The sequence below is a fragment of the Psittacula echo genome, assembly GCF_963264785.1.
Source record: "Psittacula echo genome assembly, chromosome: Z".
Lineage (NCBI taxonomy): Eukaryota > Metazoa > Chordata > Aves > Psittaciformes > Psittacidae > Psittacula > Psittacula echo.
In genome coordinates, this window is record NC_137742.1 from 88766513 (window position 1) to 88794183 (window position 27671).

Here is a 27671-nt window from a genome sequence, read left to right on the forward strand (position 1 = left end):
TTTACTAAATGATACATTTTAATAGAGTGGTTCCCAAACTGTTTAGACCAGCAGACTGCAATGAATCACCCATATTTCCTGCAGAAATTCTGCACATACAGCCTAAGTAAATAAACTGGAGGCAGAAGAGCCACACTGACCGAAAGCTTGACGCATCATATTCCTCAGTTTGGTTTTGATTCATCACTTTGCCAGTCACCAGTGGTCAGTGAGTTGGGAGACCCTGATCTACTTCTGTAAGAATATATTTTTCTGAAGTCTTGAAGCTGGTGCTGAAAATTCTCTCCTGCCTCACAACTCAGGCAAACTTACACAAGACTTTGTCGGGGTCTGTATCTCATAGTACTTGGAACATTTACAGTATTACCATAAGGTTAAAGAACTACAGCTGAAGGAAGGAATTCTCACTTTTCTGTCACTCACATTTAATTTTTAAACTGACTTTGCATAATTGAAAGAATAAGCATAACGTATACTAAGAGGAAAAATACAAAATACCAGAGAGCACTGATCTAGTAGATTAAAGTAGACAAGTTACTTTTTATGTGATTTCCTTTATTCCAATTGCAGCAAAATTTCATAACACAGATTAACATTTTCCTTAGGCATATATTTGTTGAGAAAACATAGCAAACCTTACCTTTTCAAATAATTATGTTTTAATAAAGCAATCCTAACTCTTGCCTTCTTAGTTTCATGTATAGATGTTATTTCTTGTCAACTTTTCCCCCTTTGTTGCAATGACCAGGTGTGATTTTTGCAGAAAAGCACTACTCCACTAAAAGGGACGTGAACAAAAATTATTTCTTAAGTCTTCTGAGTACATTTCTTCAGGGGAACTTCTGTCTGTCCTTTCTCCCCATACACTTATATTCCTAACTGTAAAAAACAAAACCAAAACCAAACCAAAGCAAAACCAACCAAAACTCTAAACTCAATACTGCATATTCCTAGTGCCAAATTTAATAAACAAACAATTCCTATAAAGAGTACCAGCTCATTCTGGAATGGTCTGGATTCATTGTCTAAATAAACGAAAAAGTGAAGCAGTCATTCTGATCCATAACAGATACTAAAGATGTACCAGGCTGATAAGAAAATACACAAATGTTTTATCAACTGTGTGGTAACATGAAAAATTGAATCCATTAAATGATCCAATATAAAAAAAAAAAAAAAAAAAATGCACCAAACAGTCTCTGTTTTGCTTTGATTTGTTTAAGTATATATTTGTATATGTTATATAAGATCATCAAAAAGCCCACAGGTAAATTAGTATAAGGTAAGGAACAGGGATGGTGAGGTGAGGAGAGGTAAAAACCCTTTGTAAAAAGAGATAAACACATGGAAAAAAAAAATCCGAAAATGGAAGTGGAACTTGACAAAGAGAAAGATTGTTCTGAACTACCATCAAATTAAAGGCACGCAGACAACTCTCTGTCCAAACAAAAACATTGCAGACACCTTAAAATTCTGAACTCTCTTGCTTCCTTAGAGGATATTTTGAAGACAAGAGCAACTAAATTTCATTTCCTGCAGACTGTCTGCAAGGGCTAGAGTCACTATTTCATAATCTGATACAGTGGTTCTATATGTTACGGTACTCTCAGCTTGAAAATGAAACAACTAGGCCACCCTTCTTGACATAAAGTATGCATGTCTGTGTTAAAACCATCTGAGTGACAGCAGCTCAGATTCATTAACAAAGGAGGCTGAGGGCAAGGAACTGCCATTAAGACAAAGCTGCCAGGGCCACCTTTGTTCTTACTTACTGGCTTAACATGCTGTATTACTTCCTCTTCTACAGTGCAGTTACTTCAGCATAACTAGAATTCAGGAACAGCTGCACGAAGAATGAATGAACAATGTAGGATTTAAAGAAAAGATTACTGGGACGATTTTAAAATCAGATACTATCAAATGACTACAAGAGTTGTTTGATACATTTATCATTTAGTACTACATATGCTGCAAATCCCATCTAAAGTAGAAGTGACAAAGGTTTGATGGTCTCCATGCAGAGCAAGATTTTCATACGCCAAATGTCTCAAATCACTATTATTTGAATTCATTATATAGGAATGTCATTAGATTTTTTTCTTAGAAGTATACCTAAAAATGACTACCTTTACCTAATAATTTTGAGAACCCTTAACTCTATTATTCCTTGCCGTTCCTTGTGAAAGAACCATAACAGGGATTCCTACCATAGCATTTATTCAAGGACCTTTTCTTTTTACTTCCATCAGAACAATTTTTAACATACTCACTCATTTCCAGCTAGTAAAGTGCAAAAAAAACAAGAGCTGTTCCAGGTGTCACACTTGTATTTTCACACCAAGCAGAGCAACTGAACATCAGGACAGCAGAAAGATCACCTTTACCATGCATACTGAAAATTGTACCTCCAGAACAAAGTAGAGAGATCAGTATCAAACTATATAAAGCATTACAATAGTCTTCTGTAGCATGCCATGGGTAAAGACAGCGTTCTCTAATTTCTACAGCTTCTCCTTCAATTTCTTTTGTTCTTTAAGTTAAGAAGTTAACTGTTCTGTACTTGCAAGTTTTCAATGGTCTATTACAAAAAGACTCAAATTTGTTTGCATTACACACCACAGGGATTAAAAAGGAGTTAAAACATATCTATTCAAAACTATTGTGCAGAAAATAGCTGTGTTGTACAGGGCTTAGGCTGTGACCCTCTTAACTTTATTCACAGAATGCACAATCCATCACGTACAAAAACACAGAGGAAAATGTGAGGTGTTCGTAAGTACTGCTGTTAGTGAGAAATTCTGCTAATTATTACACCAAATAAGCATAGTCAACAGGCCAGAGCTGTGAGAGGGCATGTTTCAGGGCATTAAATGGCTGCCTTGGATGGAGATGAATATATTACACTATGCCCTTTAACAATAAAACAATTTCCCTGACACTTACAAAGCCAGGCAGCAACAGCAGCTCAAGCCTGTACTGGGCATTGAACGATGTTTCAGTGCCACCTAGTGACGTACACTTTAACTTAATTGTCTCTTCAGATTTATAGTACATGAAAAGTTCAGAAGCTAATTCAGCTCCAGTGTGGAGTCCGCACAGTACGAAAGAGAAGCCTCACTCTGTGCCAGGAAAAGACAAAGAGAGGTCATGATGACACAAACTCCTCCCTTTCTTTATAACTAAAACATGCACTTCCTTAACTAGCGGATAAAGCCCTACATATATTTTACAGCCTGCTCTTACAGTCAAACAAAAAAGACAATAACAGCTTTGCAGGAAAGGACAAAACCCAGTATATTTAGAAGGCTGTACTATGCACAAGCTTAGACAGCTTGAATATTTTACAAAACCGAATTTAGGAAAATATCCATCAGCTTAATAATTTTAAAAATATTTTTGGAATGTACTTTATTATTTTACCTGGAGTGCTTTCATAGCCTAAGAAAGTGTTTTAAAGACTAAACTCTGCATATTCATTCCATGTTCGCATTTTGACATTTCGTATACTTCTATATTTGTATACCCTATTAATTACCACTGTAAAGGAGATTACAGCTGTTTAACATCTCTGTTATCTTATTGAGCTTCTGAGGACTAGTACTGCAGTTGAATGTTGATGCAAACTAACTGAACTTTGCAGTGCAACCCAGCTCAAGAAAAGCTGCAAAGAGGTTGAAATATACTTTATGCTGAATCTAAACATGTGTGCTGAATACCAGCATGATTGTGTGCCAATACAAAAAAAAAACCAAAAACCACACATAAATTTAGACTTCATAGAAGCCTTCCAGTGTCTGAAGGGGGCCTCTAAGGATGCTGGGGAGGGACTCTTCATTAGGGACTGTAGTGACGGGACAAGGGGTAACAGGTTAAAACTTAAACAGGGGAAGTTTAGATTGGATATAAGGAGGAAATTCTTTACTTACTGTAAGGGTGGTGAGGCACTGGAAGGCTCAAGGAAGCTGTGAATGCTCCATCTCTAGTGATGTTCAAAGCCAGGTTAGACGGAGCCTTGGGTGGCATGGTTTAGTGCCAGGTGTCCCTGTCCATGGCAGGCAGGTTGGAGCTAGATGATCCTAAGGTCCTTTCCAACCCTAACTATTCTACGATCCTTCTATTCTATGATCTTCACACGCTTAGATTAAGTTAAAAGAACAGATGTTAATATAATCCCTGGCATTGATCTCTGCATTTTTATTTCATAAGGTTTTTACAGGAAAGACAAGTCTTTATGTCCACTAGCCATTTAGCACATGAACACCATTTATTCATGGAGACTTTACATACAGATGAATAAATTAAAAATTCTGCATGTGAATTCCACATCTATCATCACAAAATTAACAGCAATGTATCAATACTTTATACTTTTATAATTTCAGTAGAAAAATCACCTTCAACAAAGCTGCTTCCTATTACTGGCACTAAATTGCCACTTCAAGCACAAGAGTTTAGTGTTCTTAGCTTCACTAAGGTAAATTAAGTTAATATATCTTATGGCACATTTTGAACTGCATACCGCAGAACAAAGGAACAAAATCTGAAAAAAAAAAAAAAAAGTCTAAAATTCCCACAAGGCAGACTTATTTACAAGGATGCTGGGGAGGGGCTATTCATCAGGGACTGTAGTGATAGGACAAGGGGTAACGGGTTCAAACTTAAACAGGGGAAGTTTAGATTGGATATAAAGAAGAAATTCTTTACTGAGAGGGTGGTGAGGCACTGGAATGGGTTGCCCAGGGAAGTTGTGAATGCTCCATCCTTGGCGGTGTTCAAGGCCAGGTTGGATGAGGCCTTGGGTGGCATGGTTTAGTGTGGGGTGTCCCTGCCCATGGCAGGGGGGTTGGAACTAGATGATCTCAAGGTCCTTTCCAACCCTAACTATTCTATGATTCTATGATTCTATGATTCTATGATTACTAGAAGAGGACACTAAATGCCTGTTCTGATTGAAATACCTATCTCAAAATCTAAAGAAAGATGTTTAAGAAATTGCTTTAAAAATACTTTCTCCAAATTCTGAAGCAGCAAGGAGAAGTGTGAGTGAGAAGAATGAAGAGGAGGAATAATGGCTTTTAAAACATTGCTCATGAAACATTATACTGGCCCAAACAGATCTACAGTTACAGAAAAGGTTTGTCTAATGTAATATTCCTACTCCAAACGCAGTGAAATCAATATAGAAGATTTGAGCAATGTTTTGCACATGTGCAAATCCTGACTGTTACGGGGTCTTGACCTTGAAGATTTTATGATGAACACAGAATCTTTCTCATTTATGTACCTGCATCAAAACCCACGGTGAAAACTGGAGGAATGAAAGAAGATTCTCAGGTTAAAATTCTCACCTAGATGGTTATATTAACAAAGCACAACTTTACGGATTAAACCTACAGTATTAGGCAAATAGTCAAATGCAAAGTGCCTAGATACTGCAGCACTAAAAAGCCATTAGAAGCCCAACTGGGAAAATCTTCACACAGTGAATGGGCAGCACATTGTAACTAAGTTTGGAAACCTCTACTGCAAACGTACTTCAGATGTTTTAATCTATACCCTGCCTTAGGGCCTAAACTGCTGCCACAAGAATCAGTATCATCCCTACTTTAAATAGCAAGTAAAAAATGAAGATAATCTTGTTCCTTACATGTCATGTAGAATTCTACTCATGGCTTTTCAAATTACACTTTCAGCTTCAAAGAAAGTATTTGTACTTCCTGAAGTACTTTCACTGCTGTCACATCTTGGAAAGCTTATGAGGAAGACTGGAGGAAAGATGCACTGATACAAAAAAATGAACAACAGTCTAGCAGCTGAGGAACTGTAGAATCCACAAGAGGCAAAAGGCAGTACAACAGCAAAAGCCAAATGTAACTCCCTGTTCACCACAGCGATAAAAAAAGCATTCCAATGTTTGATGATCACTATATTATTACTGTCCAAGCTTTTAAGAATCTATCATATTTTATTGCTTTTACAAGAATACGTAATTTTCTCTAACAGCAATTGTGTTAGAAAGAAAGAGGATTTAAGCTGGAGTTACTCCAAATCAGCATGTTAGAAGTTTTCATCCAAAAAGATCCCAAACTCCTAGCTGCCTTAAGAAATACATGTAGATTTACTACTCCAAAAAGGTATCTGGCCCTCTGAAAGCCAGGGGTATGCTACTTTACTAGATTCCATATGCAACCTTAAATGCTGGATAATTTCCAATGCCATCCAAGAAGCAAACAAGAAATATGGGGCAAATTTTTGACAGAGGAATGAGGCCACTTGGGCTTCTCCTCAGTTCTGTCCCCATGCAAAACATCTCTGATCACACCCACAAGCATCAAGCTATCAATATTCTAGCTCTGCAGCCCACATTAATTTTACAGCCACGGAGGAATGCTTCTCAGAACAGCTATCACCTGCAAAACTTTTTACCTTAAATAAAACTTACCCAAGAAGAGAACGTATCACATTAAATTTCTGTCATATTCCTTTTGCATCATTCACATATTTGCAGGAATATAGCATTTTTTCTTTGCAGTATACCACCCTTTCCTCCACAAGGTTAAGATTCTTTCCTTTAAATCTGGAAAAACTTAACCTGCCCTTGTACCTTAAGAAACACTTGACTGACCAGTGGTCAACTGGTCAGCTGCCCTAGACACTCCACATTCATAATCATCCATATTCTCATGGATGCTGATGACTTACAAATATGTAATGGCTACCCAAGCTGAAACCATCTCTAAGAAATGAATCGCTAACCATCTTTCCAACAAAAGCAGTAAGAAAGGGAAGAACTCTAAGCAAAAAAACTAAACCCAAGTTTTCAGTATTCACTTCCAAGGAATTATCTGCCACAAAATAGTAAAAAAAAACAAAACACAACCTCACTGATGACTTGAAGCAAGAAATTCTAAAATCGTGATCTATGTTCTCGTTTTAAGGTATTCATTTCTTGCAATAGCAAAAGTAGCTTGACAGCAGTCACTTTTGCTTCATTTTCAATATTAATTTGCTTTCACTACATGACATGACAGATCATTAAATACAAACAGGTTTATCACAGTAATACAAGCTTCATAGAGTATTTTAAAAAAAAATCAATTTAATGTCACCTTTGTTTTATTTCTTTCCTATAACTGAAAGCTATTTTGAATGCATTTAAAAGGAAAAAAAGCCTCTAATAAAATTCATCTCCTCTTCAGTACAAAAATTATTATTCTATGCTTCCAATACAGCAATTTCCTTTTAAAATTATGTGGAAAGTCAAGCATGACGTATTCTAAAAAGTGCAATGTAAGTAATACCAGCTGTTCTGCAATCATAATCTGCAGGTTCCTCCCCCAAATAAAAACAAAACAACAGCATATAAGAATAGTATCATGCACTTTAAGGACTTTGGACTTCAATAAAATTAATTTACCCCCATGACACTGCTCAGCAGTGGGGAGAGCAAGAGTTAGAAGGATATTGCTTCTTGCTTTCATGAACTTTTGAGTATAGCCACAGTACAAGTTGCTTTTGGACACAACTATCAAGATAGCTATGTTTGAAAACCCAGTGTAAAAATAGATTAAAGTAAAGCAGAGTGATTCTCAGCAGAGTGATTCTGAGGTTAAAATCTGGTTACATCTGGTTAATATTAAACATTATATTATCATCCAATTATTAATTCTTAATCCTGAACTTAGTAATTTTTACATTATGGTAGATATAGAATGATATCAACACCAGATTATACTCATGAAGTCTTGAAAATTGTCATGCATGACAGTAGATTCACAGGTCCTGAAATTTGGTATAAAATCAGTAAACTGAAATTCATATTTGTGAGTCCCAAACAACTGTTTTTATAATACGCAACTTACAGAGAAATGTTGTCAGTTATTAAGGAAGTTTTCCTATCAAAAGATATGCTGTATTACACTTTACTTTATCCACCTTACTGCAGAGACAATCTCTCTTCTGCTGTCAAGATGCTTTTGCTATATGTAAATATTTAATGTTATTACCATCATTCACTCAGTGCTCATATTGTCTGTTCAAGCACCTATTACTGTCTGCTAGACACACTTGAGGATAGCAGTTATTCGTGTCTACTGCTCAGTCACATGCAGGCTCCACTTCTCAAAGGTTCTTCAAAGTTCAATAATTTATTAAACATTGTGCACAAAGGTCTGCATCATTTGCAAAAATGCACAACTGTAGAGTACGCAAAACTAGGATGTGACTTGTGCAAGTGTATGCACAGAATCGGCTACAGCAGTTTATACAATACTGATACTACACTTTCACTCAGGGCTCTGTTAGCAATTTAAGTTACAGAAATAAATTTTATGTTACCAGAACTCCCAGGTATGAAACACAGATGTTAACAGAGGTATACCGAGTGCATTTTAGTTAACATTGTCTCTGCAAACAAATCTTAACTACACATTAGCAGTAGGTTTCACCCCTACTTATAGTTGTGTATGTCACAACTTTTGCATATATCTTTTTATGTATTTGTAATAGATATACCATGTGTGTTATACAAGATTTCATCATCAATATTACCACTTGATACACCTTCCAATAAAATACCTTAGAAATCAGATTTCCAAACTGCTGAAGTCCTGTTAAGACAAGACAAATTGCCAGAGTCCTCAAAACGCTTGCATAAGATTAAACAGGTCTCTTCAAATCAGTCTCTCAGTTTGTACGTAACAAAGAAATCTGGGTATCAAACAGAGAAAATGAAGCATAATATTTTCTAATCTATAGATTTACTTTCACCTGCATACAAAATATCTAAGGAAGAAAATGCAGGCTTTTCATGATATTTAAAGCTGGTCTGCTTGTTCAACCTTTTAAGACTTAAGCAGAAGCACATAAGCAGGCAGAGCTTAAAAAATTCCTATGCAAAACAACAAAAGAGAAGCCTTTAACAAGAAGATACCTGAAACATAATACTGTCATAATTTTTAACAAGAATGTTGTTCAAAAGAAATAGCTAGATGAGAAGCAGGACAGCCTAATGGTCTGAAACACCTCTTCTTTCAAAACTCAGCTGTAAAGGCATTCACTCCAATATTTTTTTATTTTTTTTTTTTAGTAAATATCACAAACAGACCATCCCAGAAAGAGCAAGACAGCACAATTATCCTTTCTATCCCAATGGACCATCACCCTTTATGAACATATGACAGGATCCAGCTATTCATCAATGAGGCTAGGAGGAAATGAAAAAGCTAAATTCAAAAGATCAGCCTTTCAGTTAACATCCTTAATGTAAATTAGGGTTAAATGTGAATAAAATTAATATTTAATCACTTGAAAAACTTCCATTCCTTTCTTCTCTTTAAACACTAGAACTTAATTATAAAATAATGTAAAACAAGTGTAAATTTAAAAGAATCATTTTGAAGATTAGCATTAATAGTTCAAGACCTACTGACACTAAAGAAAAGAAAGGGAATCCCAACATTATGTTGCTTCAAAGTAACGTGTGATTCTATTCCTTGCCAAGAGACAGCAGGAGCCCAAAGACATGGGGGAGTGCTGCAGTAGGGAAGAAGGGAGAGAGCAGCAGTAGGGAAGAAGGGAGAGAGCAGCAGTAGGGAAGAAGGGAGAGAGCAGCATGGAATGGCATTGCTGGAGGACAACAGAGCAAGGCTGACCTCAGTTAAAAAGGCAGCCCAGGGCAACTGCAGGAGTGGGGAGTCTTGGGGAGGAGAAACTCAATGATCAAATTTCTCAAACAGGATCTCAATATACTACTTCATATATCACCATGAAATAAAATGTCCATGAATATTGGGTTGTGCCTCTATATGACAACTCTGATGCAGCGTAATACACAGAAAATAGTTCAAACTAGGGAAAAAAGCATCTGACATCAGCACAATACTTCTCCAAAGTCTTGCAGTTCTTACACAATCTAAACTGCTGCCCTCTCAAACTGCCCTTATGAAATCCCACACAAAGTTAATCCTGTATGCCTGCAGGTTTTGCACTGTGGTTACTGGTACGCTGTCTACATTTTACCATCAGTTACCGTGCTGTCATATGGGGAAGATAACAATCATTCTCTATTCTGACACAGAACTTTTTATGTGTTAAAACCCCAACACATAAAAGCTCAGATTTTGATAAATTGTATTCCCATGAATGGCAATTTCATTGTAAATAACTGAATGTCGTGATTTAAGAGCTGAACGCAGGACACTGAAGGGACTCATTCCACCATTCTTCTCAATGCAAACTTTGAACTCTACCAAGGTTAGAAGTTTTTTCCACAATGAAATTGAGAATCTCTGAAATGTTTCCTATTCCTTTCTGGAACATAACTGAAGCAATTTGTCACTCACAAGAAATGTATACAAATGAAAGACAAGAGTGAGCTAAGCAGCAGTCACACAGGGTTTGCATTTGAACTTCAAGAGAATTCTAGTCAAAAGAAGTTATGACCTACTTCAAAAAATCTTGGCTTTTCTGAGGGGGCAGCATGTTCTGTGAGAAACAGTTATGTGACTAACAGAGTCAATTATAATATTAACATCATTCTCCAAAGAAATTCAGCAGCACTAACACTAAAGCATGCCACTCCAAAAAGTTTGGTATTACTGAAGTCAACACACCACTAACAGAAACCACTGCTCAATCTCACAAAAGTGTACCTGAACATAATGCAACTTTCCCTTCCAAAGAGAAAACTCAGAACTAGTTGAGTACAATGATTAACCTTCCCAAACACAGACAACCTCAGTTGTGCTGTACAGCATATATCTCCCTGGAACAAGCACAGGTGGTCATTTACTTTAACCTTCGGTCAAGTCAAAGACGAGAGAGACAAAAAGTTTTTAGTAAATAGCATCAGCATAAGAACGAGGCAATCGATTATCTGCAAAATATTTTTTTTCAGTACAAAGAACCCAACACTCAACCAAAACTATAAACGTTTATTAGACTTGACCATCACAATGTTGGCATTTTCTAAAATCCCTTTGTCTAGTTATTCAACTTCTGCTAACTGAACTTCACTAATGCCTAGGAAAAGGAAGCAGTCTTATTTCCTGTCAAATAAGAGGTTTTCTTCCCCCTTTCCTCAATCACTTTGTTTACACAGACTTTGTTGACTGTACTCTACCATACAACATTTTAAAACTTGAATCCCAATCAGGGCTACCCTCATTAAAAATATAACCTTTCACCTTCTATGAAGCACTACTAACATAAATTACATTTTGTTGTAGCCCAAAGGTGATAAGAGATGAGAGCAGGATAAACAAGGTATAATATAAAAGCCAGTTGGGTCAGCCTTTCATTACAGCCCTTTCAAAAGCTATTAATCTTGCTTGTAGTCAGTAGTCTGAAAATAATTATTTCTTCTAACCTCTGTTGTACCCAAAAGTAGCAATATGGACAGGTCATGCAAGACACAAATAATTCTTTGTCCTCACAAAGCCAATTCAAGTGATTCAGGTGAACATCATGGCACGTTACTTCAGATCTCACTGACAGGAGGAATCTCAAAAGTATCAGTTGTACATTATGCTATGACATATCAACTGCATTTGGCCATGATATACCACAAAGAATGGATAAAAATTAATCACGGCAAATTCAAAGCAACTACAAAATAGTTCTTTAGCATTTAAAATGTGAATAGAAAATGCTATTCATCAAGTTCCGCTTAATTTATTTTTCAAATCAGGGTCCACATTTAAAACAATGTAAGAAGAAAAGAACCATACTTATCTTTCATCCTACACAGTGCATCTTGGTTGTCTTCTGACTTACAGGAATTAACACTGGCTTTTACCTCATTAAAAGAAAAAAAGATTCTCATGTTGGTAGGGGACATGAGGATTCTGGAAATCATACATCACTAGACAGCAGCTCAGTAAAAAAACTGAACTTGATAACCCAATGATAGCTGTAAGTGCTGTCTGGACAACAGATAGTTACTTCAAAACTACATGTTAAGGAAAGCTTGCTGACAGCTAGTAGCAAGCTACTAGCAGATCTGTGATGAACTGGATGCACAAAAAGTATTTCTCCAAATGTTTGCTTAAAACAATGCTCTACTGAGCAAAAGGCATATGCAGATGGTTCTAGGATAAAGTGAATTTAAATACTGCCTGAGAGTTCTGCTAACTAACAGCAACCTCATGCTTATTCATCTGAACTAAATAGCTAAGTGATAGCAAGGAGGGAAAAAACACCAAAAAAAAAAAAAAAAAAAAAAAAAACCAACAAAACACAAAACCAAAAGCCCACAGAAATTTTGGGTTGTGCAACACAAGCAAAAATTTTACACCACATTTAATCACATCAGCATTTTATGTGTAACTGAGAGAAACCACATTCACAGTATGCAGAACAACAGAGATTCCTATCTCATGAAGGGCCTCTAAGAGCTACTGTAAGATAAAGAATATTGTGGGACACTAACTGAAACATCAGTGCTTCTTTTTTTAATGTCCTGGTCAACTAGTAAGCCAATTACACACTGAAATAGCCAATCCCTATTAAAGCCCATTACAAATCTTCTGCTGAAATCTCTGAAAAGACAACAAAACATTTAATGTGCTAGTAGCACATGGCTAGAGAGAGAAGGAGGGAAAACCCTAAAAGAACAACCCCCCAAAACAAAACCCACTCCCCATCATATTTTTGTAGTAATATCCTAGATTTCCTAAAGCTTTCTGGGACAAGGGACATCCTTGCTACTATTATTACAAAGTACTAACCAGTAGGATATGCTGTTAGAGCAGACCTAGAGTCAGAAGAACCTCTTATTCAATTTCCAGTGTCCTGATTTTGCTTTGAGTATGACCACATCAAACAGTTTTCCTAAGGCTTATTTGCCCAGTCCATCTTCCTCCAAAATTGCCTCAAAACTAAAAAAAAAATAAAAAAAAAAATAAAGTCTTACATTAGAAATTTCAATCAAATATTTATTTTGTCCCTGACATAGCATATAAACAAAAACAGTCTGTTGTAACACAATTACAACTGCAGATGCAAGTAGAAACGGTAATATCTGGTTAAGTCTGGATCCAATCAAAGTGAATATAATGCCAGCAACTTCAGCCTGTTACATCAGCCCGCATCACACCTACCTGTAATGATAAAGAAAATCAGTGTGATGAAAGAAAGTAGGTTCAGTGCCTAGCTCTATGACTTTCAAGCAGCTCAGGGATCTGCCCAAGGACAAAGCCAGATATGCCAGGAAAAGGGAAAAAAAAAGAAAAAAGGGCAGATAACTGCAAAACAAATAGTAACTAACATTCTAACATTCAAGAAAACAAAAGTAACTCTGAAAGAGACTAGAGACTAATGGAACTACAGATATTTTAGACATTTAGCCTCACTCAAGCAGTGTGAAAGGACCTAGAAAAAGGTCCAATGCTTTAGAAATCTCTCCCTTCCCCCTTCAAACAAAAGCAGGCACTCCAATATTTCAAAGAACTAGGCACAAACCCAGGTACAAGCTAGTCCTTATAAAATACAATGACAGATTTTAGTAGTAGGCAACAATGATTTTGTCTACCCACATCTTTCTTTTGGTACTTCATGGCCAATTACAATAAAAGTTGCTCAACAGGATGCATACATAAGAAAATTCCTGTCACAGAGCAAATGCAAATTTAATTACTTCAAGTTAAACCTTCCATCTTGTCTAGAGGTCCTTCAAAAATGCAACTGTAAACAAGCACTACACTGCAATCAGGTGTCAAGAGCTTATTTGATCTCTTACAAAATATGTCACAAATCACTGGCAGAAAGTGGGTCGAGAAGGAGAACAAAGGAAAAAGCTGTCAATGGACTAGGTAGCTCATGTGAGCATGCCTATTAGTGCACTGGATCTTTCTGCTCCTGTCTAATGCTGTCCATATAAAACCTTCTTAGTCTGACAGTGTTCTGTTATCCTGCATTGATGTAATTTTTCTGTAGTAAGAAAAAAAAAAAAAAAAAAGAAAAAATCTGTGAAAAGGAAAAGAACTGATAGACTAACCAGAGAAACCCTTGAAGATAGCCAAATTATTTTGCTAAAGTATTAGTTTTGTGTTACTCTTCGTTTCTTGTATGTTACGTAACTTTGAAAAAGCTCTACATTTCTAAGAAAATAATCACATAAAAGCTGGAAGCAAATTACTTTGCAGCAGAATTAAAATGGCCCCAAACAAGTAAGAGGTAACATGTTCTCTTAAGACAAAACACAATAATACCGTACAACCGGCTGGAAACAAAGCACATGTATGCGGCGTGTACATTTCACCTTTCCTTTAAACATCAGGTACTTTGGAGGACTAAAGGCAAAACACCAGACAGCACTCTCCAGTTTTCTGATGGTCTTAAAATTCTAGTAGATCACTGCCCATTATGGATGCCAACACTACAACGTAGCTCAGAATGGACAGTTTAAACAACAAAGTATCAGTAATGTTAAGAAATTTGTGAATATGCAACTACAAAGATACACCTCTTATGGCAGGGTGGATACACAGAAGAACTGGGCATTTTGAGTAGAAGAAAGCTCAGATGCGTGTAAGTGCACAGTTTCCTGCGTACATTCCATTAAATCATTTACTGCATTGTTAAAAACCTAATAAAAAATTAATGATAAATTCAAGACTGAATATACCAAATATCTCTCAAGAGTTTGTTTGAGATCTGTGGAGCTAAAGAACAGATGAGTTGTACAGCTTCAACATCAACTAAATCATCTGCAGAGTGCAGCTTGTCTGTTGTGAAGTACATGCTGCAGGGCTGTGGGATGAACTAACCCAAAACATGTTGTGCTATGGTAGCCATGACAGTGGGAGGCCTTTCTTCAGCCCTAATTTTTAACCTTACAAGTTGGTCTAATGCACATTACCTTTACCTATCAAACTTATCTTAACACACCAAGGAAAATACCTAAACTTTCCGACTTAGCAAAAATTTGACTAATGCCCACCTTCTGATGCAAGAGATCCATCAGAAGCAAAAGTAACTTGTGCTTCAATGACATACAAATGCTTTTTTACTCTTAGAAAAGAGAAGGTGAATCAAAGCTGGAGACATATTGACAAATCAAATTTGTAAACATGAGTGGTCCCCAAGCCTGCTTATTTAACATACTCCTCTAGTAATAATGGCAACTAGACAATCCAAGCATAATCCAAACTTTTACCATTCGCTATATTTCTCTCTGGAAATGTTCAACTGCTGCTTTAGAGGGGCAGTTCAGTCTCTCATCTTGAAGCACACAATCCCAATACCATGAATTAGACGGGGGCAGGGACAGAAGCAAACAACTGGAGTTAACACAACTGCGAACAACAATCAGCACTGCTGTGTAAGCTGCTCAGATCTGTACAGATATGAAGTGAAAAACAAGACAAAAGTAAGAAACTGTCCAAATTCCTAAACTGAGACGGGACAAGGCCTTATTTTCCTTCCTATACAAGCTGCTGTTTTCCCTAATTAAACAGACTAATTATGAGTATGTCATATTCACCAAACTGGCCAATTTAGTTTAGCTATGCTGATTATAAGATATGCATCGCATATACACTTTCTTGTTACTGGCAAAGAAACCAAATTGCTAAAGTTTTCCCACCTAGCTCCCTTTATTAGAAGAATGCAGCCCCTGACCGAAATAAATAAATAAATAAACACAAAAAAATCCAAACACCAAACACCAACACCCAACCTTGAACAGCTGATACTCTCACTTCTTTATTTTAAAACTCCTTAAAAATAAAACATAAAACATTAAAAAAAACCTACATGCACGTATTTTTCTTCATATATTAGATAACAGAGAAGTTGCAATGACTTTGCTCAGAACTCATTTTTTACAATCCACCAGATGACTTTAACACTGCATTTACCAACAAAAATGCACTAGATCTATTTATCTCTTTCCCATAAAATTTCAATAGTGCAACACATTACTCACCTATCCATATTATAAACTGTTGTGTACATTAAGTAAATAATATTAACACTAATGTTTCTGTAGGCTATTCATAAAATAAATGGCGGACAAAGTAATTCTATCTATTACACATGGAGCTCAATAACAGCTGTAAATGGGAAAACTACAATAGACATACTGAGTAATAATCAGAACTAAAGCGACAACTGTAACAATATATCCATTGTGTTATGTTTTGATTATAGAAACATAGACTAATCTGTAATTTTTCATCACTGATAAACATTGGTAACCAGCCAGAATTCAGATTATCCTTTATCCAGTTATTGTCTAAAACACAGCTGCAAAACCTACTTGATTTATTAATTTAATGAGATAGATACAATAAATATTTTGCTTACTAGGATACAGAAATATGTGCAGCATGACATCAAATCACTATATCTGCCTAAAAACTACAGTTAGCAAAATGTACTATACCTTTCCACATATGTAACTACAAATGTGACATACACAGTTTTGCCAGCAAAATGTCACAAAGCTATACTGGCTTGTCAGCAGAAGTTCTCTAAGGCTTCTTGTTAACATTTACAGGCACCATGTGGTCCCAGCTTAGAGCCTGCAAAAGTAACTGCTCATGTCAGAAAAAGGATTGGGGTAGTTTTCTAGTTTGAGAGCTCTGGTGGTCTCAGTTAAAAATCTTCCAATTGCCTCCAATACCTTAACATTTTCACTACAGTATCTGTAATAATGTCTAGAAATTATCTGTAGAAGCACAAAAAACTAGATGGCATGCTACAAACACAACTGAGTAACACTATAATGTTAGCCAAGAAAAGTCTGGCTCATCTCTAAGAATGATCACAATAAAAGCCCCAATATTTGGGATTTCAGCCACTAAGTCACCCGATACAAAATTGCTGCAGGCATGATTTTCTGTAAAGACTGCTAATTCATTAACAGGAAAAGACTCAATTTGGCAAGCATCAGGGATTATTATAGAGAGGCTCTTTTGGAAAATGCCATCTATCTTGCATTTTCTGTCTCTGTACCAAGACTCACAGAAGCCTGCCAGCTAGAGATGAAAGAGGTTGAGGTGTGGTCCAGCTTCTCCATACTGACCAGATGGGGAAGATGCTGCAGTTGGCAAAGAGCCCAAGGAGAAAGAGATCTATGGGGAGGTAGGGTGAGGCAAACGTATTCGACAGCAAGAGCTCTCTCCCAGACATCATCCATGCAGATCCTTCATTCCCCTCTGCTTATACTGTCACTGCATATGCACACGATGACTGAATATATTATGCATGAGAATTAATCATGCCACCGGCACTGTCAACAAGTCACTGAGCTTTTATTATGCATTCAAAATTGTGTCATTTTGCACACACAGATGAAATCTGGAATTCTCAAACAAAGAATTCCAAAACTAAATTGGAATGAAGATTAGGCCCATGATCACAAGAATAGAGAAGATTCCACCTGCAAAGGAGATATTCTGGAAGGAAGTGAAAAGGTTCTAAACATTCACTCCTCTGACAGAATAGTTCAGACTTTTTCAGCCAGGTACCTCTCTCCAGAAGTCAGTGGTCAAGTCCCAGCAGGTACTTACGCATGAGCAGTCTGTGTGTTCTCTTTCAATTTCTTTGGAAGTTTTATTATTTTAATTGTAACTATATTAACATTCCATGCTTAAAAAACATCTTCCATTTTTTTCCTCAGTGTCAAGTTCTCTTCCTCAATACTTTACATAAAAAAGAATTAGCAGATAGCCAAGCGAAAAAATAACTCGTGCGTGAACAAATGACTTGTGTTTAAAAAAATCTGATGCAATTACACTGCCAAACACTTCCACATGAATTTGTCTGAATACAAAAATAATACCATAACCACAACCTTCTTTTTCTATTATTCAGCCCAAGTATCACTTAAGGTGAGGAAATGAGGAGGAGAAGAGCAAAAGCATTCTTCTCTTGATCAGGGTGCTAGGTTTGCAAAAGCCTTGTCCCTCCTACAGTAGTCACAACCTACTCTCTCCAGCCACGTCAGTGTAAGAGCTTGATAGTCTTAGTCTGTCACATACCCTTACAGTACTACCTTCTTTTCAGAAAGTGACAGTAAATCTTTTAAACAACAAAACACACATGTAAATTTATTTATACATATATAGTTTACACAGAAGTCATTGATTACATTCCAGTCAAAGAAATGCTAAGATATTACACTTGAATCTACTAGGTATCTGGCTTTTTAATTCACGTTTTATTGATTCTCCATCATTCAATTTGTGCCACTTTTCTGCTTATTTAATCTTCTCCCAAAAATACCACATTACCTTAATATTTTACCATCTTCCAAGCAAGACGCTATTTGCTGACTTCTTATTTTGCTTCTTCATCGCTCATTGCCTGATTCCACTACTGACTTCACTCTTTAATTTATTTTTCTTAAGACCTGGATTACCTCCAATTCTTGACTTAAATTCATTAGAATAAAAGTATTTAAGAGGGAAAAAAAAAAAACAACACCAATTTTCAAACAAATAATAAAAATTATAAATAAGGTTGTTAGTGCAAATTCTTTCTAAGTGCTCTTTAAATGATAAACTTATGTAAAATGAGGGTCAGTCAAGCATGAGACAACGTAATATTCAATTCTACATACATTTAGAAATTGAAAAGTGTCGTCGTTTCAGCCCAGGCCGTAAATTAGAACCATGCAGTCTATTTCCCCCCAACTCTTTCTTCCCCCCGCTCCTGGAGGGACGGGGAGGAGAATCAAAAGAATGCAACTCCCATGGGTTGAGATAAGAACAGTTTAATAACTAAGGTATAACACAAATCATTACTGCTACCACCAATAATAATAATGATAAAGGAAATAACAAGCGAAGTGAATACAACACCTCACCACCCTCCGACCGATACCAATACCTCGCCCCCCATCCAGCAGTGATCCAGCCCTTCCGGGCGACTCTCAGTTCTACATCCTGGGCATGACGTGCTGTGGTATGGAATACCTCTTTGGCTAGTTTGGGTCAGGTGTCCTGTCTCTGCTTCCTCCCAGCTTCTCCTCCTCCCTGGCAGAGCATGAGACTCACAAAGTCCTTGGTCAGGGTAAACATTCTGACCAGCAACTGAAAACATCGTCTTTATCAGTATTATTCCCAAGCCGAAAGTCAAAACCACAGCGCTGCACCAGCTACTAAGAAGGAGAAAAAATGACTGCTACTGCTAAACCAGGACAAAAAGGGAAGGTTATGTAGAGAAATAAGCTTTTAAATATAGCTAGTACATTTCTAGATTATCATAAATATTCTACAATGCCAAATTCTTGGGATTTAGCTGTTCTTTCATTTTTTAATCTATGTATCAGTTTATAACCCTACCAAAAGATATAAGGATTAAAGAGACACTTCCACAGATAGTCCTATACTTTAGTTTAAAACAAATAATTTAATTCATCAGCTCATAATGCTCAAAATTCATTCAAGAAGTAGCCAACTTTATAGCACTTGATACCATGGCATAACACCAACTTTAAAGAAACCGAGGATTTTTGAAGGAAAATTGTCCCAGCCTAAGTAGCATTTCAACAGGTTGAAAAGAATTGTGTGCTTAAAGTCCTTTTTCAGGATGGTCTGACATCTATCTCCTCTTTTCCATGCTTAGAACCAAATTCTAAACAATAAAGGAAAATCAGAGTTAAATAGTTTAGGCTTCAGAAGAAGAATGTAATGCCAGAATTTTCAGGATCTAGCAACACAAACTTCACTGATGTGATTTAAATTAGTTAATACTGACTTTCTAGTTTCATCTTATTCAACTGCAAGTTTTCCAAGACCAAGAGATTTCTACCTTCTTTATGAATACTTATTAAATGATTTGTATCCAAAAGTTCTAAGTTTCATTTGCAAATAGCAGAAAGTAGACTAAAGATCAGATGCTTTGGTTTTAAGCTTTCTTTAAATGGCTTCAAAAAAAAAAAAAAAAAAAAAAAAAAAGTATCAGTTTGGCACCAGGAAGTCAATTCCCTGTCCCCTGGAGTCTCACTTCTGTGTGGAGGTATGGTTAGCAAGCAAAGGTCATGTTCCCATGTCTGAGCTTAATTAAGCACAGATTCTGTGAAAGTGAGAAAAAACACCAGTTGTGTACAGTTGCCAGCACTGGAAAAACCCTGGAAGTTAACCAATAGAGATAGAAGACCAGCTGGCCTACCTTGCAGCTAAAAATTGTCTGTGAACTAAGAGCAGAGACCTTGAGGGGAGGATGTGTAAATGAGCAGGGGAAAATCACCGAAATGCACCTGGAATGTACCCAGTGCTGTATATGCCAACCAATCACTACGGGAAGCTGTGTGTACGTGGCAGTTTGACACTATATATACCCATTATTTGAGCACAATAAACGGATCACTTTTATCAATCATATTGATTGCGCGTGTGTTCCCTCCGTGCGCGACGACATATTGGCGCCCGAACAGGGACCAGCAGAGGAACCCGGGTACCCGTAGTGGCTGGGAGAATTGCGCACGGAGCGGGAAAGCACCGGAGAAGCAGCATCCGGAGGGCTGAAAGAAGAAAAAATGCTCGGTTTTGCTGGTCGAAGATGCTGGGCAGAGAACGGGCAGTGAAAGAAGAAAAAAGAGGCCAATCCTGAAAGAGAAGAGGAGCCTATGATAAAAAAAAAGAGAATCGGACTACGAAGTAGTCCTAAGGTAAAGCCCGGAGAAGAGACAGAGGTCAATCCTGAAAGAGAATAGGAGCCTCTGAGCCTGGAGGACGAAGAAGGAGCTTCCGCCGCCCGCTGAGTTGGCCTGCTTGCTGGTGAGCTGCATTGGTACCAAAACTTAAAAAAGAGAGAGGAGTGAATAATGGAAAGACAAGCGGCCTTTGATTTATTTAAGTGCTTCTTAGAGAAGCGGGATCTAGGAAAAGGGCTTACTGCCTTCTTTGATTATGGAAGGAGACGTGGGGTGCTGTCGAGAAAGTTGTCTCCAGGAGAGGAGCTGCTGGAGCAGCTGCGGGACACCGAGGCGCTGCGAGTGGAGGAGCCGCGGGTGCAGACCTTTGCGCGGGAGCTGTGGAGGAAGGTGCCCCGGGAGGCGCGGCCGGAGCTCTCGGGCCGCGCGGCCGAGCGGGCAGCGCTGGAGCTGCAGCGCGACTGCCAGAAACCGCGGCCGCGGCAACAGCAACAACAGCAGCCGCAGGAAAACGCGAAGTGGAGCGTTGTGAGTCCTGGTAACACTTCCCCTTTGTGCGACAGGGCAGGGGACAGGGGGGTTCCCCACAACGAGCGACAACAACCCTCAAAGCCTACCCTGGGGGAATCCTCCCTGCTGACGACAAATTGGCCCCTACAGAAAAAAAAAAAAAAAAAAAAAAAAAAAAAAAAAAAAAAGAGTACCTTTATAGCCTTTTGAACATGTTATATGAGTATACAGCTCATTTGATAGTCTCTCTGTGATCCACATGTACTAGAAGTTGGGAAATATATATCCATGTATATCTATGTTTCTATTAGCCCTTGGAGACTTTTTAAGGATATTGCTGACCACTTCTTCCCATGTAGGCTGGCCACCTGCATCGGAACGAGTGTGCATTTTGGTCAGTGTAAAAAGCCCAAGGCTCATGCAATGTACGGAGGCAGAGCCTCTGCGGGGACGCCCGCTAAAGTTGAGCCTGCAACCTCACACTGTGATGATGCTGCTTGGAGCTGATTTTTGATTGTCTTCACAGGGTCCTTACGCTACGTTCCGTATGAGGGACTGTGTAGTGCAAGTAATGATTGTCTGAGCTTTGTGTTTTGAATATTGTAGTTGTATGGAGTGTGCTTGTGGGATCCCATGCATGTGTGTGCGTGTGTGTGTGTTATGTGTTGAGGGCAGACAGTGTTCTGTGTATTTTTTGTTGTTGGGTTTGTATAAAAGTTTTAATGGGTAACAGATTAACATTTTGGGCAAGAAAGGGTTAATGCAAAAGTGCTGTTGCTAGCAGGTATTTATGGCTGCTGCTAAGCAGACAGGCAGCTGTAGCTTCACATTCCTTTCCCATCAGAATGCCTTTGAATCACTCTAACCCAGCTCCTTCTCAGGAGCTGATAGCGTAGGATAGGGGGTATGTTTGTATCCTCCTACCTACAGATCCATGGTGGCTACCTGCAAAGTTTGTTAACCCTTACCATAAGCTGGACAGACAAGTGGAGAAACCTGACACCTCAGCTATAGGAGCTGACAGTGAATACTCCGAGCAGAATGAGATAGAGGAAGAGAAAAATAAATGATTGCAGGACATCACTTGAGGGCAACTGAAAAGTAACAACTTGAATATGTGTGCTTGTAATGTAGCTATTATTAGAGGCTGTGATTTTGTGTATAAAACCACCTGTATTTACTAGCCAGTTACTAATGAGAAACTATACCTTGTGTTGTGTGGATTTGTTACTTGTAAAAGATGTTAGAGCGTGCAAATTTGCAGCAGCTACTAGAAAATGCTAAGGCAAAAACTAGAAAGATTGTAATACAATGGTAGTGTAAAGGGTGAAGGAAAAAAAAAAAAAAAAAAAAAAAAAAAGCAAGCCGTCTTCAACATGCTGCACAAGAAGCTGCACCAGTAGACCTGGACGAAAGCCTGAACATCTGGACTCTTATCAACCACATACCTTGAAAGAAGTGAAAGGGACAAGTTGGGAAGAACCGGAGAAAGAACATTGGGTGGAACCGAAGACAGAACAGCAAGATAATTTCTGAGGACTGTAAATTTAAACACAGGAGGATGCTTAAGACATGATAAAGAATGTGTAGTCAAGGGGAAGTGAAAGTTTCGATATAATGAGTAGTGATGGCAAAGAACTATGTTTAGAAACAATTGGTCAAGCAAAAGTGCGTGGACAGTAATGTGATTGGCTGAGAAAGTGCGTGATCAATAAGATTGTTTCATGATGGAAAAGTACCAAAGGAACTAACCACTACTAACCGCTAGGCAGAATACTATAAAAGCCTGTAAGCTCACTCAGTAAGGGATTTTGTTTGTAGCCAGAAACGGAGTCTGTGCCTTAGTTGCCACAGGATCGGGCCTGGCAGGGGGTGCCGTCCCATATAAAGTCCCATATAATTGCCCATGTACAGTAGGTATCTTAGGCATGTTTATCCCTAATAGCACTATGATAATATACAAAAGAGGATTGTGTTCTTGAAGGTCAAAGCATGCTTTTCATTTGAGCTGTGATGACAAAGTAAATTTTTGGAACCTGGGTGAAATAATAGCTGCCTCATTTTTAGCTCCCAAAGTAGCTAGAGCTCAAGCTTTAGCAACATTAAATAAACTAGGCTGTTGGCTTGCAAGACAGACAAATGCTACTTCACTTGCTATAAGCGGACTCTTAACTGATGTCGATAGTATTCGTCATGCCACCTTACAGAATAGAGCAGCAATCGATTTTTTGTTGTTGGCACAAGGACATGGTTGTGCAAAGTTTGAAGGGATGTGCTGTATGAATTTGTCAGATCATTCGGAATCAATCTATAAAAGTATACAACAATTGAGAGAAGGGGTCAAGCGACTAATGAAAGATGATGGGATGGACTGGCTGACAAAACTCTTTAGAGGATGGGGAATTTCTGGATGGCTTAAAGATTTGCTTATGCAAGGTGCAACTATACTGTGTGCAGTAGTCTTATTTGTGTTAATAGCAAGTTGTATGTTGCGATGTGTGATATCAATGCTTAAGAAAAGTGTAGCGTCCATTTGGCTTGCTCAAAAAGAAAAAGGGGGAATTGTGGAGGTATGGTTAGCAAGCAAAGGTCATGTTGCCATGTCTGAGCTTAATTAAGCACAGATTCTGTGAAAGTGAGAAAAAACACCAGTTGTGTACAGTTGCCAGCACTGGAAAAACCCTGGAAGTTAACCAATAGAGATAGAAGACCAGCTGGCCTACCTTGCAGCTAAAAATTGTCTGTGAACTAAGAGCAGAGACCTTGAGGGGAGGATGTGTAAATGAGCAGGGGAAAATCACCGAAATGCACCTGGAATGTACCCAGTGCTGTATATGCCAACCAATCACTACGGGAAGCTGTGTGTACGTGGCAATTTGACACTATATATACCCATTATTTGAGCACAATAAACGGATCACTTTTATCAATCATATTGATTGCCCGTGTGTTCCCTCCGTGCGCGACGACACTTCTGGAACAATTTTCTTTGAACACTAGTCAGCAAGCACCAAATCAGACCATTTGAAAGGGACAGATTTTGACTTCTTCCTTTATTTTAAAATTTTTAAAAGTTACCCTGTATAAGGAGCTTTTTTCATTACTTCAACAAACTACTGATTCATTCTTTTCTGTAACTGGTAAGGAAAAAATTATAAAAGTGACCAATTCAGGCATAAGACCCATAAAGCTCCCATTAAAGCACTGTTAAAGGATGCTGTAAACAAATCCACTTAGTGGCTCATTTCATTGTATCTCAGAAAGAAATTATTGAGCTTTCAAACCAAAGATGAAATCATTATTACACAACAAAATCACACAAGAAGTATCTTGTGCATTTCATCACTACTTTGCTAGGTGTGAATGGATCCTCAAACATAACCTATTCTTAAATACTGATAACGAGTGTAATGAAAATTTTTTCTTCATCCTTAAGTCCAGTTTCTGATTACCATGAAGAGCACCTTGATTTAATTGACAGAATGCCACAGAAATATTACTAACAGCTTAAAGTACATTTAAGAGTTTGTGATGTTCCAGCTCCATAGTTTAAATCAACTCTCAAATTTATTTATTTCATCACTCACAGTTACAGTAAAAGACTAACCATACTTGTAATGTGTAGAGTTTGTTCATCAAAAGGTTTAAAGGAGGATATCGTTTGTTACATTTTGGGAAGCTCTCTGTGACTGTCACTTTGTGTAGAAACATGTTTTCTTTTGTTTTGTAGCCGTTGTATTTCTGCATTACGACTTCTGTATTGGGAAGGAGAAGTCAGTTGTGTTACTGCAGGGGATTGTGAGAGGGAAAAAGGGGGGGGTTGAGTAGTTTGAGGTAGTGTCTTGTTACAGCATATGGGAGATGGAGGTTGCTATGACAACTGAGCTGGGGGCGGGAGCTCCTTGAAACTTCCAGCAGACTTCTCGAAACTTCTGGGAGCTTCGCGAGGCTTCTGGAAACATCTCGAAGTTTCTCGAGGGTGAGACCCCAGCGGTGGGGAGAACCAGTGGAAAAGAGCCACGTCAGGATGTCCGGGTGGGGGGGACCGCAGGATTGGCTGAAGTCCTGAACCGAAAAGGTATAAGGGACAGCCTCCAAAAAGACCCGGTGTGCGTTTTGAGGGGGGCGGAGTGGAGCCTCCCGGCGCACCCAGCGCTGTTTTTTATCTGCTATCGCTTGCTCAAATTAATAAATTTATATTTTAAAACGAGATTGGCTCACTCGTCAATAACAATACTCACTGCTAAATTAATTGTTACAAAATTATAAATGCTTTGGAACGCTACAGAGAGAGGGTCTTGAACACGACACCAATTATTTTCAGAAAATAAGAAGTAAAGTTATTTGCATTCCTTAAGCGCATGATTAAACTCTCTAAGTTGCACATTACACAGGTACATCAGAATGTCAAGACACGACTCAAGAGATGTCAGATTTCTACACAGCAAAAGGCTACAGACAAGCATACAGCAGGGTTAAATGCAGAACTTGAACTCTGAGCCTTTGAAGTGGTCAAATGGAATCTCTTGATACGCATCATGTGTCCTGTGATACCAAGGGCTCACACAATAAAGAATCTCTGCTTTTTTTCGCAACCTTGTTCAGTAGTATAAACCAGTTCCTTCTTTCTACCCTTGAGTATATTTTATCAGTAGCTAGAAATGTCAAATACTTCTACAGCAAACAGAAATATCCTGGCCTTTTTTATTTTTCTACACACCAATTCTAAAGAAGGTGACAATAAAATTTGCCCCAGGCAACTCCATCACCATCCACAGTAGACAGGTCATTTTCGTTTTTTATCAAAGAGGAGAGTAGGTCATCACATTTTAGTACATGTTGACACCACTGCTAGTAAAAAAAGATAAGAATTCAGTGCCCTTAAGGTGCCTTAACCCCTATTTTACCTAATACAGATATTTCACAGCTATTGCATTAAAGCCAGAAGACAGACAGATTTGTACCCTGAAAGAATGCACTACAAAGGTCTCAACCTTTGTGACAAGCTGATATTTGTACTGCTGAGAGTATAGGTGACAACAAAGCACTTCCCTTAAGGTATACTACCTCTCTTATTTTGGGTAATAGGATTTATTTTTCTCCTATAACACCATAGAGGATGTTTAATCTCAGAAGCACACGTACACGGTTTTTGAACACTTTTGGAAGTTGAAATAAAAAGCACACATACACCTCCTGCTATCCTGAAAACAAATTCAGAAGTTTCTTTGCTTGAAACATTTTGTTTTCAGTCAGAATACCCTTAATTCTGAACACAAAGCAAAATCATAGATTCATAGAATAGTTAGGGTTGGAAAGGACCTTGAGATCATCTAGTTCCAACCCCCCTGCCACGGGCAGGGACACCTGCCGCTAAACCATGCCACTCAAGGCTTTGTCCAACCTGGCCTTGAACACCAGTAGGGATGGAGCATCCACAACCTCCCTGGACAACCCATTCCAGTGCCTCACCACCCTAACAGTAAAGAATTTCTTCCTTAGATCCCATCTAAACTTCCCCTGTTTAAGTTTTAACCCATTACCCCTTGTCCTGTCACTACAGTCCCTAATGAATAGCCCCTCCCCAGCATCCTTGTAGGCCCCCTTCAGATACTGGAAGGCTGCTGTGAGGTCTCCATGCAGCCTTCTCTTCTCCAGGCTGAACAGCCCCAGCTTTCTCAGCCTATCTTCATACAGGAGGTGCTCCAGTCCCCTGATCATCTTTGTAGCCTCCTCTGGACTTGTTCCAACAGTTCCATGTCCTTTTTATGTTGAGGACACCAGAACTGCACACAATACTCCAAGTGAGGTCTCATGAGAGCAGAGGGGCAGGATCATCTCCTTCAACCTGCTGGTCACGCTCCTTTTGATGCAGCCCAGGATACAGTTGGCTTTCTGGGCTGCGAGGGCACACTGAAGCCAGCTCATGTTCATTTTCTCATTGACCAACACCCCCAAGTCCTTCTCCGCAGGGCTGCTCTGAATCTCTTCTCTGCCCAACCTGCAGCTGTGTCGGGGGTTCCTCCGACCTAGGTGTAGGACCTTGCACTTGGCATGGTTAAACTTCATAAAGTTGTCATCAACCCACTTTACAAGCATGTCAAGGTCCCTCTGGATGGCATCCCTTCCCTCCAGCGTATCAACTTGAACCACACAGCTTGGTGTCATCAGCAAACTTGCTGAGGGCGCACTCAATCCTACTGTCCATGTCACCGACAAAGATGTTGAACAAGATCGGTCCCAACACCGATCCCTGAGGGACACCACTCGTTACCAGTCTCCAGCTGGACACTGAGCCATTGATCACAACTCTTTGCGTACGGCCATCCAGCCAGTTCTTTATCCACCGAGTGGTCCACCCATCAAATTGATGTCTCTCCAATTTAGAGACAAGGATGTCATGTGGGACAGTGTCAAACACTTTGCACAAGTCCAGGTAGATGACGCCAACTGCTCTACCCCTGTCCAGCAGTTCTGTAGCCCCATCATAGAAGGCCATCATATTGGCCAGGCAGGATTTCCCCCTAGTGAAGCCATGCTGGCTGTCACCAAGCAC

The 27671-nt window shown here is 38.6% G+C and overlaps 1 protein-coding gene across 1 annotated transcript in view; it reads right to left on the reverse strand.

Moving 5' to 3' along the window:
• Positions 1 to 27671, reverse strand: part of FTO (FTO alpha-ketoglutarate dependent dioxygenase) — a gene marked incomplete at its 3' end in the record, with an annotated part of 260739 nt that overhangs the window by 215573 nt on the left and 17495 nt on the right. The window lies entirely within an intron of this gene.